General features: G+C 41.9%; 1 protein-coding gene across 1 annotated transcript in view; it reads right to left on the bottom strand.

Annotated features, from left to right (window-relative positions):
- lypd6 (LY6/PLAUR domain containing 6) overlaps positions 1–16,823 on the bottom strand; it is a 45,406-nt gene extending 28,583 nt beyond the window's left edge. The window contains exon 1 of the mRNA XM_080785744.1: positions 16,657–16,823. The gene's annotated coding sequence lies outside the window, so the exon portion shown is untranslated. The remainder of the gene's footprint in view (positions 1–16,656) is intronic.
- Between the last annotated feature and the right edge of the window lie 732 nt (positions 16,824–17,555).

The following is a 17,555-nucleotide window of genomic DNA, read 5'->3' as shown; positions in this document are numbered from 1 at the left end:
ACTTTGCGGTACAGTGTCACACAAAGGCAGCAAAAATAGCCGATCTACATAAGCACACAACATATCGCAGTGCGACGTGTTGTGATAAAAGGTTATTTCCAGGAAAACAGTTTTGGACATACAAGGTTTCTACCCGAGAGCAGTGATTTGTAAAATACAGTGGAAGAGAAGGTGCATTGTGGAGCTATGCAAAAAGCGTTATTAAATGACCACTATGAAAGCTGCGAATACAGAGGTGTACGTGTGTAGCATGGTATAAAGTGTTTGCATTCAGTTTACTGCTCACAAAGTGACACGTTCATTATTCATTTTGACAAGAGGCCTTTCTGGAGCTGGTAGAGATTAGGATGACATGGTTTAGAGAGCAGATAACAGGCTGCCCTCTTATTATTCTGTAAGACTTTTTCAAAACAATTCATGAAATGTTGATTTTTGAAATAAGGCTCAACCACTTGAAGGGGATGTTGAGAACATTCACGAAAAGCAAATCTAGCAGATCTACAAGCTTGTAGATATTTTTGTCAAAGCGATTTGGTGTAGGCAGAAAAAGCAGTTCAAGTAACAGTTGTAACTCATGTCTGTACTAAGAATAGAGGAGGGTTTATGTGTTTAAATGTGTTAGAACTAAGTCACAGATTAGATTTGGAATCAAAAACAACGCCCGAGACAGACACGATCATTCCAGGCCAATAAGGGGCCGCAGTGCATGGGTCAAAGCACCAGGAGGCCTGCTCTGAACCGCTGCCAGCTGGCCCGGGGGAAAGCGATCTGCAGGCCGGGCAACACGATATTCTGGTCTGTGCAACAACCTGTGAATAGTGGTTCCTCCCATTCTGAAGGGGGAGAGAGAAATGCAAATAGACCGTCTTGTGACTCAACGAGAACTGGTCTGACCAGATCCACAAAGCGAGCGGACGGAGGGAGGGAGGAAGGGAGAGAGAGGAGAGAAGAAGCTATTCTCTCTGCAGGCCTTTTCCAGTTGTGTGCACTGTGTGCACAGCAAGAGCCTCTTTCTAGGATTTTTGCTCCCGTGCAGCGCAACAGCAAACAGCTAATCCGAAGAGACGGATCACTGTATAAACACAAGGCACTAATTGTAATAATAATACCTTCCTACTGTTAAGAGTATTAAGCCAAACAGCCCAGTTTACTTACACAAAATGTAAAAATTCTAAAGGAATCTACTTAAATGCATACAGTAGACGGACCGATAAATCCAATTAGCACGTTCAAGGAAAATTCCACCGACACAGACCCGTAAGCTGATTACATTGGGTCTGACAACCGTAACGGAAAAAAGAAAAACTCCCAACCTTTTCATTGAGTCGAAGTGGCGTAACGGTATTGGGACAATGCGTGTGACTGTACCAGGCGATCCACTCGGACTGTGTGGCGTGCGTGCCAACCACGGCCTCTTGACCTCTGTGCTGGTACCACACAAAGCCGGGGAGTCAGGATGGATCTGTATCAGGGGTCCGGCTAATTGAAAACCTGCATGCTTACGCTCCCCTAATCCCAGTCGTTCTCTTTTTGAAGTGCCCCGAGTCAGCTGTGTAATTTTTTTAATCCTCATCCTGAGCCACTTGGCACATAGGAGCAGCCAAAGGATTAGCTATGTAGATCCTGCTATAGAGGGGCTCGGGGCTGGTGGTGGATGCCAAAAATTCTAAAGTCGGGGAAAAATGGGTGTTTGATGTTAAAATAAAACACAACAGTACTGTAATGTAGTGCAGCGCTGGACAATGTCTTGATTGATATATGTCAATATTGTGATGTGAGACTTGATAGCATTCGCAGGAATTTGTCTATCGTACTGAATTTGTCTATCGTACTGTAATATGGTGAATTGGTGATATGGCATTAGTGTTATCATTTCCTGGTTTTAATCAAAATCACTATTTTATACTTAATGAGTATAATATCAATAAGTGTTGACAATTACATTTGTCAAAACTAATGTGATATTTGATTCTGTCCATATCCCAGACCTACTGGAATGTTGAATCTGCTAAGCAAGCAGCCCTGCAGGGCTTTTCAACTCTCTGGGGTTTACTATCAAACAAAGGGTTGCCTAATATTGTCAGGACGACAGACAATATATCCCTGTACTGAAAGAGACGCCGTGTCAGCACGCAATTAATCAACTGGAGCTAGAGATGTCATAGTTTCAGGGGGAAGAAGTATGTGAGAGATGTTGCTTTCTCTGTTACACATCTTATGTGTCTATGATTAATGTAAACCACAAAGGAAATAGCTTTGTCCACAAAGCACTTAAACACAATTACATTTAGATTTACTTTGCCGACAATTATCCAGTTAAAGCGGGAATCCTCCATGTGGGTGAGCACACGAATCACATTCCACTCCTCCTCGCCTCTTCTCATGACATCATTAAAACTCATTTCCAGAGATTTCAACTAAAATCCAATCAACGTAATTATGGGGCAATTTAGTGAATTTCTGGGTAATTGAACCTTTTGACAAAATTCTGTGTTTATTGAAAAGTTTGCATATTTTCATCTGCATTCCTTCCGGCCACACAATGGGTGCGAGATGTATACAGTAGATGGTTTTAGTTTGTATGGCTGTGAGATAAATACAATATGGTTTTAGTTTGTATGGCTGTGAGATAAATACAATATGGTTTTAGTTTGTATGGCTGTGAGATAAATACAATATGGTTTTAGTTTGTATGGCTGTCAGATTAATACAATATGGTTTTAGTTTGTATGGCTGTGAGATAAATACAATATGGTTTTAGTTTGTATGGCTGTGAGATTAATACAATATGGTTTTAGTTTGTATGCAGTCTTTACACATGACGGGGAAATAGAAAATATGCCAATTATTGTTGAAAACGTTGATGCCCTTATTTGCAGTGGACAATCGTGAATGAAAAGGCGTCCTTTATGAATGAGACCTCGACTACATTATATGTAGTGTACAAATGGAACCGAATGGACCCTTACAGACCGTTATGGTCTCAAGAGTGACAACTACGATCTGACTGTCAGCAACATCGGTCTCCTTATGTTCACATACTGTACCAGTATCACATTTTACAAATATCTAGTGTTTCATTTAGCATTAGCAGCAACGTTAAGGATGTTCCAGACTCCCTGTCAGTCATTTTTTCCATCCAGACAGTTTTACACCCCACAATGATGTAAAAGCACTCCTGTTTTAACACTTGATGCGTTGGGAGGGAGGGTACAGGCAAGGTGCTGAGAGCTGGTATGTGCCCAGTGGCGAGGGCCACTGGGCACATACCAACTCTCACACATTGTTTGGCAGCGAGGGGGCCTAAACCCCTTGCACGAGAAAACAGAGGGTGTACACCAAATCCCCTTGAAGGGAGGCTGCTGCTGGGACGTGTGAATTTCCTGATGCGGGCCCTGCGAGAAGGGGGGCACACACACACACACACACACAGACAGACACACTATGAGGAGATCAGTGCCAGGATCATGCACCCCCTGTGACAGGACAGCTGTGGGGAATTCAGAGCGGCTGCAGGGGTGGATCCGATCCCCTTGAACTTGAGGGCAAACCATCAACCTCTGCACGTTCCAGAAAGGCTACGGAGTACGGAGTCTAATTGTGTTGTTTCTTTTCGTTTTGCCACTATGGATATAGATTTTAGTCTTAGAAATAGAAGCTAAAGGAAAACCTCTCAGATCATAGTTGAAACCCAGGACAAAAGGCCATGACTGGGTGACTACGCAGTACGCACTGCAACCTTAGCAACATAACAGATGTACAAGCTCACAATCATTCAGAGCCCACCGATGTCAGAATCCTAGACCACCGATTTGGTATGATATTTTGTCAAAAAGTGACAAAATAGTATTTTGGAAAACTCACCGGTATATTTGCTTAAAGTTTCTATTTGAGAACATTTAATAAAAAACACTTTTCGAAAATAGACAATCTACAAACTCCACACGCATGGCAATAGCTTGTGAAACTGCTATTTTTCAATTAGTTTGTCTATAGAACATTTTGACCAGGAACCACATTCCCAAAGTCTAGGGAAGGACATTTTAAAGTGGATAAAAATTGGCTTAGTCAAATAATGACCAATATATTGGTCAGGCTCTACTCACAATGAGTCGCGATGAATTGTGAGCTTGTAGATCGGCTATTTTAGGTGAAGAAAGTATAGCATAGACCCCAATCAACACAATATTTGTTTACCAAGTATAGAGGGGGGTTTAAGGGATTAATAGAGGCACATGACACTACTTGGTGCTACCAACTATGATTACTGTAGGTAATTATGTCATAATTGCAAAGGAAATAATATCACACGTCTTTATTTATACTCAAGGTGTTTACACACCGGTGGCGTGTGACGAATAAAACAATACGTAAATCGCCGGCGAGTATTCTCAGTCAAAACCACTCAATACCGGTTAACTCCTTTTATTTGGGATGAAGAAGCACGAATGAGGCGTTTACCTGCATGAATGAAGTATCACCTATATGAATAGTTTTTTTAATGTTTCACAGGCACATGGCTGGGTTGACTTTAAGGGTTTAATTATGTTTTCTATACACACTAGAGTTGGCTTACTGTTAAGTGTAAGCTTCCTGTTGTATGAGGGAGCAGTTTTGATAGCTTGTCTCGGGGCTTGTTTTTTTTCCTGGTTCCTCAACTTCCTCTATTATGAAGATTGACATTGATTGATGGTATTTACTGTTTTCCGGTTATGCAGTGCTGTCTCTAATATCCCAACCAAAACCTAAAGTATATGAGCATGTGCCTTCGTTCAGCCCCGCAGGGCCTGTTGCCAAAATCTTATCCGGTGAGCAGCAGCCGTCTCCCAATAAAAATCAGTGGTTCTCAAATTCTGGGGTGGGGACCCACTGGTGGGCCTCAAGGAATGTTGCAAGAGGGCCCAGAAATCATTGGCAAATTGAATGCGTTTCCGTTGATCCAAGCCGGAACACAATCAATAGATTTCTTTAATATATACATCCTCGCTTTTAAAACCAAATGTTACTGGACATGCAACCCGTTCACAGTCACGCATATTACCATGCTAATATGGAACAAACTTCCTGACTCTCTGGTTCAATTGGATAAGAGACGCTTAGGGTGCTAGTTGAGGACAGATACTGTATATTTATAATTTGCATCTGTGACGTTGTGCTGTGGTTCAAATGTTTCTTACTCTTTTTCATTCTATGTATTGTGTATTATATGCTGTGATCAGGGCGTCCTTGAAAAAGATAGCTTGCTCTCAACGGGCTTCTCTGAATAAATAAAGGAAAAAGACAAGAAAGAAAGATTTGATCATTAAAACAAACATGTTCTGAAAACGGCCCACCCATCATTCACTGGACTGTCTATCTTCATTAAGACTTGATATTAAAAAGCTCCAGTTGAGCGCCTGGAGTACCTTTTAAATTGGTTTGCTTGGCAGAAACAGGATGGTAAGTTTTCTAAAGTATTATTATCCATTATTATTTGATGGAAATCTTATTTCAATGCCAAAACTGTGACATGTCCATTGTCCAATGCAGTTATTATTCACTCACAAGCTCAATTTCATTGGTAAAATATTTAGAAAAACCCACATACACACAACTTTCACTTTAAAAATAGCAGATGTACAAGCTCACAACGCATTGAGCTTGTAGAACTGCTATTTTTGAGTGAAACCATAGTAGTATGACTATGTAAGTAGTAGGGCATTCATTTGCGAAAAATATAAAAAGTTGAAATATGGAGATACAAGGTTTCTGCCCGACAGCAACGATAATAGTCTCTGCAAAGCACTACAGTCACAGAAGAGAAGACCTTTCTTCGCCATCAGTAGTATGACACAAAGCGTAACGGTTCGTAACCCCCTCAGAACTCATTTCCCTGTGAAATGTGAGCGGTTTAGGAGCACGTTCCTTGCCCTTTTCTTTCCCAACGCTAAAGTCCAGCATACGGGGGGGGGGGGGGGGGGGAAGCACAATTAGACACGGTGCATAACGCTTAAAGCGTTTTTTGGCCCATAATAAACTTCAAAGTCAACATTCATTTTGGAAGAGAACGACCATGTAACCTGAGGAAGATGAGGCGCATTAGATTCACCGTTTACCAAACACTGGGTCGTGGACCCATTCATAGGTGGCGGACAAGTTTTTATGGGTCACAAAGTAAATATCCCATTTTTTATTTGTTTCCTTATATACATATATGGATATTATTTAAATATAATGTATATATTTTTCAAAATACCGTACTATATTTAAATGAAATCTAAGAAATTCCATTTATATAATAATAATACAAATTATAAAGAGGTAGTAATAGCAGCTCACAGTTTGTGAGTTTTGCAGCTTGTAGATGGGTCCCGGGAAGACATTCTCTTTTGGGTCTTTCTTGAGCTAAAACGTTTAGGACCCCACCCACTGCTTTAGATTCACCATTCAGGAGATTTTACAGTCTTGAAATTAAAACGAATTATTCCGAAAATAGTTTATCCTTTCCTAATGTATTTCTACATGCACCAGGAAATACAATATTAAACATTATCTGGTATATCACTGTCATAAATCTAGCCTTAGGACTTCAATATATACACGTGAGACAGAACAGAGCCAGTGTTGCCAGCTAGGTTTTGTGAGAGAAACAAGCGACCATGGTCTACGAAATAAAACACGCCCAAAAGAAGCGACTACTATGGTATGATGGGTCCCCATAAAGATTACTTATAGCATCAAAATCAGTTGAACCAGTTACCGGTAAACCCCTATACTGTATATTATAGGATACATCTGCTATGATCGAAAGAAATATTAGGAATAATATAACATTTTAAATACGGTACACTTATCTTGTATGAGGGGGTCCCTGACAGGCCGACACAAATGGGGGTGGGGGGGGGGATACATATCAAGTTTTGGGGTCTTTGACATGAAATATGTTTGACAACCACTGGTTTACTTACACAACATTAGAGAGCAAGCCTAAATAAGCAACTACTGTACACTTACAAGAAACAAACCCAACAAACCATAGCCACCAATATTTGCAAGCAACTTTATAGTAGAGGGGGAAAAATCCCAAAGTCACTTTTAATAATGGCAACAGTGAAGATTGAGAGGAAACAGGTAGGTAGACAGGCAGACATTAATGATCCCACTGGGGACATTCATTCAGTTGTCATGAAGTAGGAAAGGAAACACAGGACAGATACAGAGATGAGTAGAGAGATAACCCCAAGCTTCAAGAGTAAACCGGTACTGTATAGTTAACATAATGGAAGCAGACAAGATACAAAATACCAAGATGAAATTGAATCATTTAAGCCCGATAGCCCATACTGTACATACAAAAAATAGTCAGACCATCTAAAAGTTCACATTGTGAAGTTATTGATTGCATAGATTTCTTTGCTTATTTTTCTTAAAATAGGGATATCAGGTTGGTCTGGTCTGGCTGTGTGTGCGTGTGCGCTTGGACCGGTCAGTGTTTGCATGATGTACTTGTAGTGAGCTCTTAAACAGGTATAATATTTTAGTATTATTGTAGCAGTATGAATGGACATTCTAACGGATTATGGTCCATACTGTACAGGCAATCTGCTGTGGATTAGTGAGCAATAAATACACCGCAAACATTTACAGTAGCCACTTATATACAGTAGCCCAACGTCTCAAATCACTGCTGTTGGTTGGAAACCTTGTCCAAACCAGTTCCTTTTATTATTATTATTATTATTATTATTATTATACATTTGTTTTTTTAAGTAAAAATATCCAATCTACAAGCTCACAGTGAGTAATATATCTGCTATTTTCACTACTTTTGTGGGACACTCTTGTATGATGAAGTAGGCGAGTAGGACATTAATGTATGAGATAGAAAACATACAAATTAAAAACATGGGGGATATGAGGTTTCCGCCCGACAGCAACTGACAAATGAATATTAAATATGATTTATTTCTTGGCTATTCTTGCCATGGCGTGCCGAGACATGTTAGGAGGAAAACGACGTATAGCAAATGTAGGTTTTGCTTCCATCACTTCTTCCCCAATACTGGTATACAGTCTATTACTACTACTCTCTCAATGAATTATTCACACAGACGAGCTATCCAATCAGAGGCACGGAGGAAAAGTGCCGAACTTCAAAGGGGAGATCATCAAACGAGATGTCTCTAGAGGCGTGTTGAGAGAAAGCCTTGCGCTGAGCATGCATGCCCTCGTACACTCAAAGGGCTAAGCAGGGTGAGGACCTCATGCTGCACGCATGCTAAAATAGAATAGGTCGCTGCTGCAGTCAAATGAATCGCCAGGGTGGTAGCTTGAAAATATTCGCAAGAAACATAATTCAACAAAAGGAGCATGAAAGGGATATGCAGTGCAGACTGTGCAGTATATCATATTGACTTTTCGTACATTTTTGCAAACGGCCTATTTGATCATCATACTACAGTGTTACACAAGAGCATCAAAAATAGCAGATATACGTATATATATATATATATATATTTGCCACTTTTAGACATATGAGGTTTCCACCCGACAAAGATGATATCCTATGGATGTGTGTGTGTGTGTGTGTGTGTGTGTGTGTGTGTGTGTGTGTAACCAATGTGTTTCTACTACTGATTGTGTCAGTGTCTACTATGCAGTTGCTTGCTTAATACGCGCAAAGGAATTTTCTTCAAGGATTAATAAACACTTAGTTTGATAAAAATATATAAATTTAGTCCATGAGCAAAAAAAAACACTTTTCCTTCATTCTCTGCAGAATATTTTTCTTTTGCTTTGATCTGCTTCCATGATAGTAGGTCAACAAGATCTCAAGCTGTGCATACAGAAAATTCTTAAAGAAGGCCCATGAATATGAGGTCCGTCAACATAGTATCAACATATTTCACAGTGTGCTGTATAAGTAACTTTGTACTGTGGATTGGCTATGGTTTTGCCCATTTTGACAAAATATCACTCAAAACAACAGTAACTGGTGGGTCTGGACGATGGTCATTGTGGGGTCCAGCCCTCAGTTCCTTGAGGGGGGTTCCCCAAATGGATCCTTACAGCCCAGCCGCACTAGCAGCGATGCGAGCGGGCGAACGACGAATTCTCATCATTAAAGTACATGTTGACATACCACTGACATACCGCGAGTGACACCTCGCCATGCAGCGACGTCGTCCACCCCTCCGATATTCGCTCACAGTGTCTCTATTTGAGCAAAGCTTTCGCGTCCATGTCCCGGCCCGTAAACAACTTTATTGGTTGAGATCTACACTCTATTTATTGGTTATTTGATTGGTTCAGGCTACATCGCAACGCAATGGCTGACGATCCATATCAGGACAGTTTTTCTCGCGATATCGCCGTGGGAACGCTCGCTGCTTGGCCTTGCCTTTGCAGATGAGGTGTTATAGGTCTGTAACCCTGATTATGTACAAATGGAACTCTTTGAGTGAGAGTGTACAAATGGAACCAAATGGACTCTTTCTTACTGATCCATTTGGTTCCATTTGTACAATCTCAAAATACCATTCATTAATAGACACTGTCCGATCAATGAACAGACAGTGGATGCTAATGAAGCATTTAACCCTGATACTGCACAACAAGAAAGCAACAGACGGTTCACACCGGGACACCGAGCCTCTCTGTGGCGCAACAGAGCAGCAGAACGTGTGCTGCTGCATTGTAGAAAAACGGAATACATTTGCTCTGCCATGTCCAGTCGGGAAAAGAGAAGAAAAGCATAGCAAGGACGAATGAAGGAAAAGGAGTGAACCTACTGTAGTATAAACCTGTAGGTCCAACTAAGTATGTTGAAATGGTTAAGCATCAGTGTTAATTTTCCTTGTACACTCTCGGATGGACACCAATAGAGCTGCAGACCTAGAATCATCAATGGCCTATGTTCCGGGAATATAAAGGCCTAACGCCTAAGTAAGTACTCTCAGATTGTTTTTGCTGTGCGCATTCAGATTCTATATAAAACAGTAACACGCATTCCTCAAAAGCCTGCAATTACATATATGCATGAACACCCTCCTCTCCCGCCTTAGCAATGCATAAGACATATCAGTCTTACACAGCCCCAGCTGTGCCTTTTTGCCATATGGATGGATAGTTGGCGCAGTGACCGTGCATAAAGATCCTGCTGAAGCCATCCATGCGTTTAAGCTTGCACAAACTTTCCTGAATAATGCACAGTGAGCATTAAGAAGTATGTCAGCCCCCAAGCTCCCCTCGGTCCTATATATCCATTCATCATAGCATGGTTGTGAACATGCCTTTGAACATGGCCACTGACTTACACATCATTTTAACACATCATTTTCTCAACGGAAAACACAGAAAGCCACATCTATGTCGCCTCCATTAGATTCCGATATGAATGATCTGACATACAGCCCGAGGGTTAAAACAACTAAGGCTATGGATACAGCATCCATCTCAGCCTGTGGCCCTCATGCTTCTTGACAGAGTGGCCTCTGTGACAGAACACCCTGCACGCCATCTGAGGTAATGGACTGAAAATATCCTACCGCCGTTAAGACTCATCTCTTTTTTCTTATACGTCTACATACAATAAGCACAACTGTGGGCATGTCTCACATTGAGCTGGCTTCTGATGAAAGATCTCCTCAAAATAAACTAAAATGTTGTGTGATATTTTAGTTATTAAAACTGCACTGTACCGTGTATCATTTAGTATCACCATATTCACAATAATAAAATCCTCGGTGTTAACTCTGAGTGTGTACAAATGTAACCAAATAGACAAATGGACAAATGTGACAGCGTATTGTACAATAAATACGAATCTGAAAATGTGTTTCATTCCATACCCCTAAGGACATAGGAATGTCACCATATCTATAGTCAGGAGGGTCAGAAACTGGTTTGAACTGGTTCAAGACACTCGCCCACCATGGGTGACCCTCACAACGCCGTGACCCACTTGAAGTTGAAACAGCCCGTCGATGACAAGGGCGAGACAGTGATTTGTGGGTGCAGTCTGGGGGAGGCACCTGTGGGGGCTTCCTGAGGCTCCATATAAAAATGAAGGGTATTTCCCTTTTAATGTTTTTAACAGTCTGAGTACAGATACGTCTGAGAAGAAAACATGGAACCCACCATTGTTTCCACAGAGTTGAACATTAACCCGTTTTAGAAATAAGGCCTTTTTTTCCTTTACTGTTTTGATGTGGAAGACAGACACGTTGAGGATTGAAGATTAATCACACCAAATGTCTTCCTGGGGAGACCTGGGAAAGAAAGGTGAGTTTTGTTTTGGCTGTTGTACAAAAAGCTCTTTATCTTTACTGCTGACCCTGCTGATTAGCAAGCAGACATGCTCTGGTCTGCTCAAGGTTTATGTAAGGAAACCAGGGGCCTACAGCTACTACAAGTGACTCTGTGACATCGAGTGTGTGTGTGTGTGTGTGTGTGTGTGTGAGTGCATGCGCGTGCGTGCATGCGCTGTCTGCACACGCTTGCTCATAAAGTAGCTGGCGCTCTTCAGAAGCGTGTGTGTGCCCTTGTGTATCTGTGTGTGACAGGAAGAGATAGGGATGAAAAAACAGACCGCATACATAACCACTATTCTCCTCTCTCTTTTCTTTTTCAGTAGGCTACACATGCATGCAGGGTCACTATCACTACAGATAACTCGGGCCGAGTATAGCAGTGGCAGCCAGAACCTTTATGCTGCTTAGTTAGAAACCAGCACACACAGCAAGCATTCCACTAAAGACGGTCCGTCACAGAGCTGGGGTACTTACACCCTAAGAGGTCTCATTTGTCAAGCGGTTAGCGTGCAAAATTCCCAGAGTGACGACAGACGTAGATATTTTACACAGGACATCTGTCAAAAACATTGAAGCAGAGAGGCATCTAAAGAACCCCAGACCCGTCCTTACACATAGAGGACATTTCTGAGGGGAGTCTAGTTTTCCGCCACCCATATATACCAGCATTATGAATCATCTTCCATGTTCCAACACTGTCTGCCGGTATGGTAGATAATGGCCCGTATGCCCTCATCTGCAATTCTGCATGTCTCCCTATACCCCCATGCCATTATTGTCTCGCGTGACACACCTGGACCTGTCTGTCTGTCCCACTATAGGGACCAAGACCATGCAGGCAAACCCTCGCCAGTGTTGCCAGATTTTGCAAGAGAAACAAGCAACCAGGTCTATGTAAACAAGCCCCCAAAAAAGCGACTATTATAGGCCATATCCATCGGCTATTTGAAGAAATAGTGGGGCAGGGGGGGGGTCTGTCGACAAATACATATTAATTTGGGGGTCCTTGACATGAAAATGTTTGAGAACCACTGATTTAAACAACATTCGGAAGCAAGAGCAAATACGCAACACTACACTTTACAAACAAGCCCCAATGATTTCCAAGCAAGCTTTACAAAAAAACAAGCCCAAACTAAGTTCAAGTTGCGTATAATAAGCAGACATGGCAACACTAGACCCTGTGCAGGTGGAACACATCCTTATCTGTGACACTGTGCCGTGGGGCGGGGCCTCCTCGCACCAACACAGCACCGGTGTGTCACTCGGGGTCAGTTGCAGCGTAGTAGCGGTGGGCGGTGGCCACAGATGTGGGAGCAGGTTTCCCATCAGAGGGATACATAATGGAAGGTGTCTACAAGCTAATGAGGGGGAATAGAGTTTTCTTCACACAGGTGACAGGTCATTCCTCAGTTCTGTCAGAGCCGTTAGACCTCGTCTATTACTCCATGGGGGAGAGGGGGGGAGGGCCTGGTGTTAATCACCTATCCATCACTGGGACAGAGGGTACAAAGGAACAAGGTTAATGCAGCTTTAGGATTCATGTAACATGTAGCATGGGGGTAGTAGTGTATTAAAATGTCACAAAGCAAATTGCTTGCAGGAAAGCGCACCACGGTGAATTATTAAAATGAAGTTTTCTATGGATGCAACGATATATGGAAAGACTATTAATATCAGCCGATGTATGTGTACTGATAAAATCAGTGTCAGTTTGATTGTGTTTTTACTTTTTACAGTCAATCTGATTGCAGTGATGTAAATAGGTTTTCAAAGTAATGAAACCTGGGATGCAGACATGGTCTTTTAGATGAGTCCCAGGGACATTTTATGAGTCCCACTTCAACGATGCTAGGAGTCATATTTTGTCATTTTTACAAATTGCAGCATTTAACTCCCATTTAATTTTATATGGTTATATTCATGTAGAAAACAGAAGAAGAAATGATTATTATTTATAACTAAAGCTATCAAAATAAACTAGAATAAAAAAAACAGTAGTACAGTAGTGCATCCCGTGGATGCAGAGGTCGTTGTTTTATTGCGTCCCTTAACTATAAACTGCGTTTTGGGATGCAAAATGCACCCCGTTTTAATCTCTGTGATTGTGAATAGGTGACATAGACGGTGGTGCGCTACTTTTGTCGTTTGTCTGGAATAATCATCTCTTGTTTTACCAATTCCAGTGCTGAAGTGTGACTGTATATCTCCACTGGACCGCTGAACCAATCTCGTAACAATCAAAATCGGCTGATGCAGGGAAATAATCAAACATCTCCTTACTGTACTACAGAAAGATCATATTGGCACATGCCTAAAATGTAACACCATTTATTGTACAGTACGTACATCCCAAGGAAAGCCTAAAACGTTTGGACATAACGTGAGATTGATTCATACTGCTCTATCCACCATCGTACGACACAAACGATGGCATTCCATTTTTTTTGTAGCACCTTAAAAAGCTGATTTGTAGCAGAATAAATTAACAGGCACCAGCAGGCATTCTGCAGCTCTATCAGAGCAGACCGTTTGGGATCACAAGAGTGATAGCAACCCATTGTCAATCACTCACACACACACACACACACACACACACACACACACACAGCAGCAGAAATGAGGCCCAGGGGCCCGCTGTCTGCTGATGCCACGTGCGGGGCCCGGGCACCACCGTCCAAAACGGCAGAGCCTGTCCACAGATACCACGCATAGTAGAAGTCTATTCTTCCGTCATAATCTCCACATACTCATTTTTCATCAGCCCATTGTTATGCAGATCGGGGTGTAAGGGACAACAAAAAGGCCAGCTCAACATCTGATTATCAATATTAGGCAGACTACAGATGGGCTTCACAGCAAATTAGAGGCGTTTATTCTTCTATTCAGATCACAAGCGAGGTTGAGAAGTGAGGTCAGCTGCTGTGGGGGGTTTTCAAGTCATGGCACGGCAAGCAGTGTAGCCAGATTTAGCAAGAGAAATAAGCAAACAGGTCTATGAACACACGGCCAAAAGAAACCTACCGGTATATGCATTGCATATTTGTAAATAGACTATCAACAAACAATATTGTAGATCTGCTATTTTCAAACAAATCTTGAACAAAAGTGAAAAAGTATTTTTTTTAAACACAAATCTAGCTGGTACGGGGGTCACTTTCAGATGGGGGGAGTCCATGGAGATATACATATTCATTTGGGGGTCCTTGATTCGATTGATTGGATTAAGCAGCATTACGAAACAAGTCCAAAATAAGCAACTACACTTTAGAAATAAGACCCAAAAAACACAACCTGCAACTACCAATATTTACAAGCAACAGATTATTGTATTGTGTACCAATACAATCCCCAATTTGACAATAATTCATGAACTAGGTACTAATGCAGTGATTCTCAACCTTTTTAATAAGGACGGTCGGACCCCCATCTACACTGGGTCCTCTCTGTGTTTATTTAACTCTGAGAGTGTACATTGTACAACTATGGAACCAGAATCAGCTTGAGAAACAGTGCAGGGCAAATAAATCGATAAATTCCTTTTTAACCAAAATATATCAAAAATTATGAAAATAGCATATCTACAATCTTCCATTTCATTGGCTACTTTCGCTATTCGTCTCACACAGCACACGTATATAGGGGCTTAATTGGTTCCGCTAAAGCATTCAAGCAACTGAAGCAAGGTAGCTCATGTTATCGTTTTGTGTGTAACTTGCTTACTGTAAATCCCTCTCTGGATTAAGAGAGGCTGCTAAATGCCCATATTGTAAATGTGGCAGACGGCATGTGTTCATCCCCAGCACAACTGTAGTGAGTGCATATTATTTATGAAAGCCAAGGGCATGGAGGAGGCACAGGTTCAGCCCAATAGGAGATGCAGTGCACCATTCTGCCCGTACGGTCATCAAACAGAGACGGGCATCATCTCTGCCCTAGCCTGGCTTCCAGCCTGATTCACTACATTCCATGGATTCGTTTTGTCACTTGACAAAACAAATCCATGGAACGTATAGTGAATCAGATACTGAGCCTCGTAACATGAAATTGATTGATTGATGTATATTAATAATAATAATATCAAACCACTCCAAAACGCTACATAGCAACAGTGTGCCCTGGCTTAGAACAAAGCCCCCCCCCCCCCTGCCCGGGGGGCGGGGGTGCTGCACCCTCTCCTCCCTGGCAGCCCACCGGAAAATCATCAGGAAAATCAAATGTGTTCATTTTACGTTTATATAAAGATATCACTGTATATGGGTACATTTTAGGTCACTTTCTTCACTCTGTGAAGCCATCGAAAAATCTCGGTCTGATAATAATTATTATTATTATAATAAAGCCTCTAGATTTAATAAACTGGACTGGTGGTGGCACTGTCTTTTTCCCCCTTCCACTCTACACCAAAAACAGCTGATCTACAAGCTCACAACAACATGAGGAGATGTTCCCCCCAGAATAGGGATGCTGCTGCTGGGGTTCAAGTGGTTAAATACAAATCAAACGGAGATGGTTGGTTGTAAGCTGAAGAAGGAGCACTGCACCTGCTGGCTCTGCTCACAGCAGAGCACAGGGAACAATGCAGTGGTTCCAGCAGGGATCAGGACCCTGTAACACTGTCCAAATGTGTGAAATTCAACCTGCATGTATGGCATGTTCCTAACAGCTAACAGGACTGTGACAGGGCGCTTCCAGATGTAGCCTCTAGCACTAACACTGATAGTCCACTTGAATGCCATGACTTTTTTTTTACAGTAGCCTAAACTGGATAAAAAAAGTGTTTTAAAAAAATATATATAAGTCGTACAAAAGGTAGTAATGAATTGATTAGTAAATTAATGTATGATTTTGCACAGAGGCAATAAAGCTCCTTTGTCTGCTTTGAGTGCTATTATTTATTAATGTCACAAGAAAATATGTGTTATTATTTGCGTGCCTATAGTCCAAATTAAATAGTAATAGCAGTGCAATGTTTTAAGCAAATGCTTTGTGTTCTGAGGATAAGAATAATGCTTTACGGGTTATTTTCTTCGTTTATTAGCAGGATAGTGGGCTAGTATTATTATTATTGAATGGAGCTGGGGGTAAGGTCAAAGTGGGTCAGGATAGGAGCACCATTTTCGAGGAAACAGAAAAGGTGCGCACCGCCAATTGTAAGATATCACATTGCACTTTTCAGGAGTTTTTTCCTATTGTTTATACCGCAAAAAAAGAACGAAACGGGGATATTTCCTAGTTGTTTGCGTTTCCCCTGTTTACCAGCAAGACAGACAGACACTGCCCCTGTTCTGTCGCCTTATTGATCTGATCTCCCTCCGCTCGTATATTGTTGCAGTGTGGCAGCGGCTGAATAAAACGCACTTACTTGAAAAGAAGTCCCTTGCTGCAGCTGTCAAACTTCAACGGGTCCCTCCTGTCCGTAAGCCTTTTACAATGTAGTGTCCAAGAGGGTCAAACAAACAGCCAGCGCTGTTCTTTCTGTTCTCTGTTTGTTGGCTTTGAGGATTATATTGTCCCCGTCGTCGCCGTATTGGTCCGATCACTGTTTGAACGTCTTGGAAATGGAATACATTGAGTTGACGGCTGTGGTGCTGGAGGATGCATTACACTCTGCTCCTATCAGAGGTCGAGGTGGGCGTGTTCTGTTCTGAGAGGACTCGCACCGTCCCCCATGTGAATAGGCTGCACTGCACCTTACTATTATGTATTATTTATTATTCTTACTTAGTAGTAGTAGTAGTAGTAGTAGTCAGGGCCGGATCTATCATATGGGCACTTTGGGCACGTGCCCAGGGGCCCTTGGGCACCAGGGGCCCCTCAAAAAAATAAAGAAGATTTATTATTATTATTATTTTTTTGTTTCACATAAAATTTCCCTGCTAATCGGATTGAAATAAATGGTGTCTAAGAAGAAATAGATGAGTGTTTTATTGTCGGTGAGAAGGGGAGCTGAAAAGTGCAATTGTGTGTAAAGCAGCAACAATGCGCTAGATTGGCTGTCACTCTGGGGGGGGGGGGGGGGGGGGTAGGCGACCGGAAATAGGCCAATGTAACGGCATAAAACTGCCCCAAAACAGCAAAATTGTTGTGCGAGCGTGAAGGGGGGGGGGGGGGGGGGGCCTTCGAGCTTCAGTGCCCAGGGGCCCTCACAGGTGTTAATCCGGCCCTGGTAGTAGTAGTAGTAGTAGTAGTAGTAGTAGTACTAGTAGTAGTGTAATAATGCAGACTTATTATTATTATTATTATTATAGTAGCCTACAGAGG

Source organism: Protomyctophum bolini (assembly GCF_963924005.1).
Source record: "Protomyctophum bolini genome assembly, chromosome: 16".
Taxonomy (NCBI): Eukaryota; Metazoa; Chordata; class Actinopteri; order Myctophiformes; family Myctophidae; genus Protomyctophum; species Protomyctophum bolini.
The sequence above is the reverse complement of the archived record's forward strand: the minus strand, read 5'-3'. Positions and strand labels throughout refer to the sequence as shown.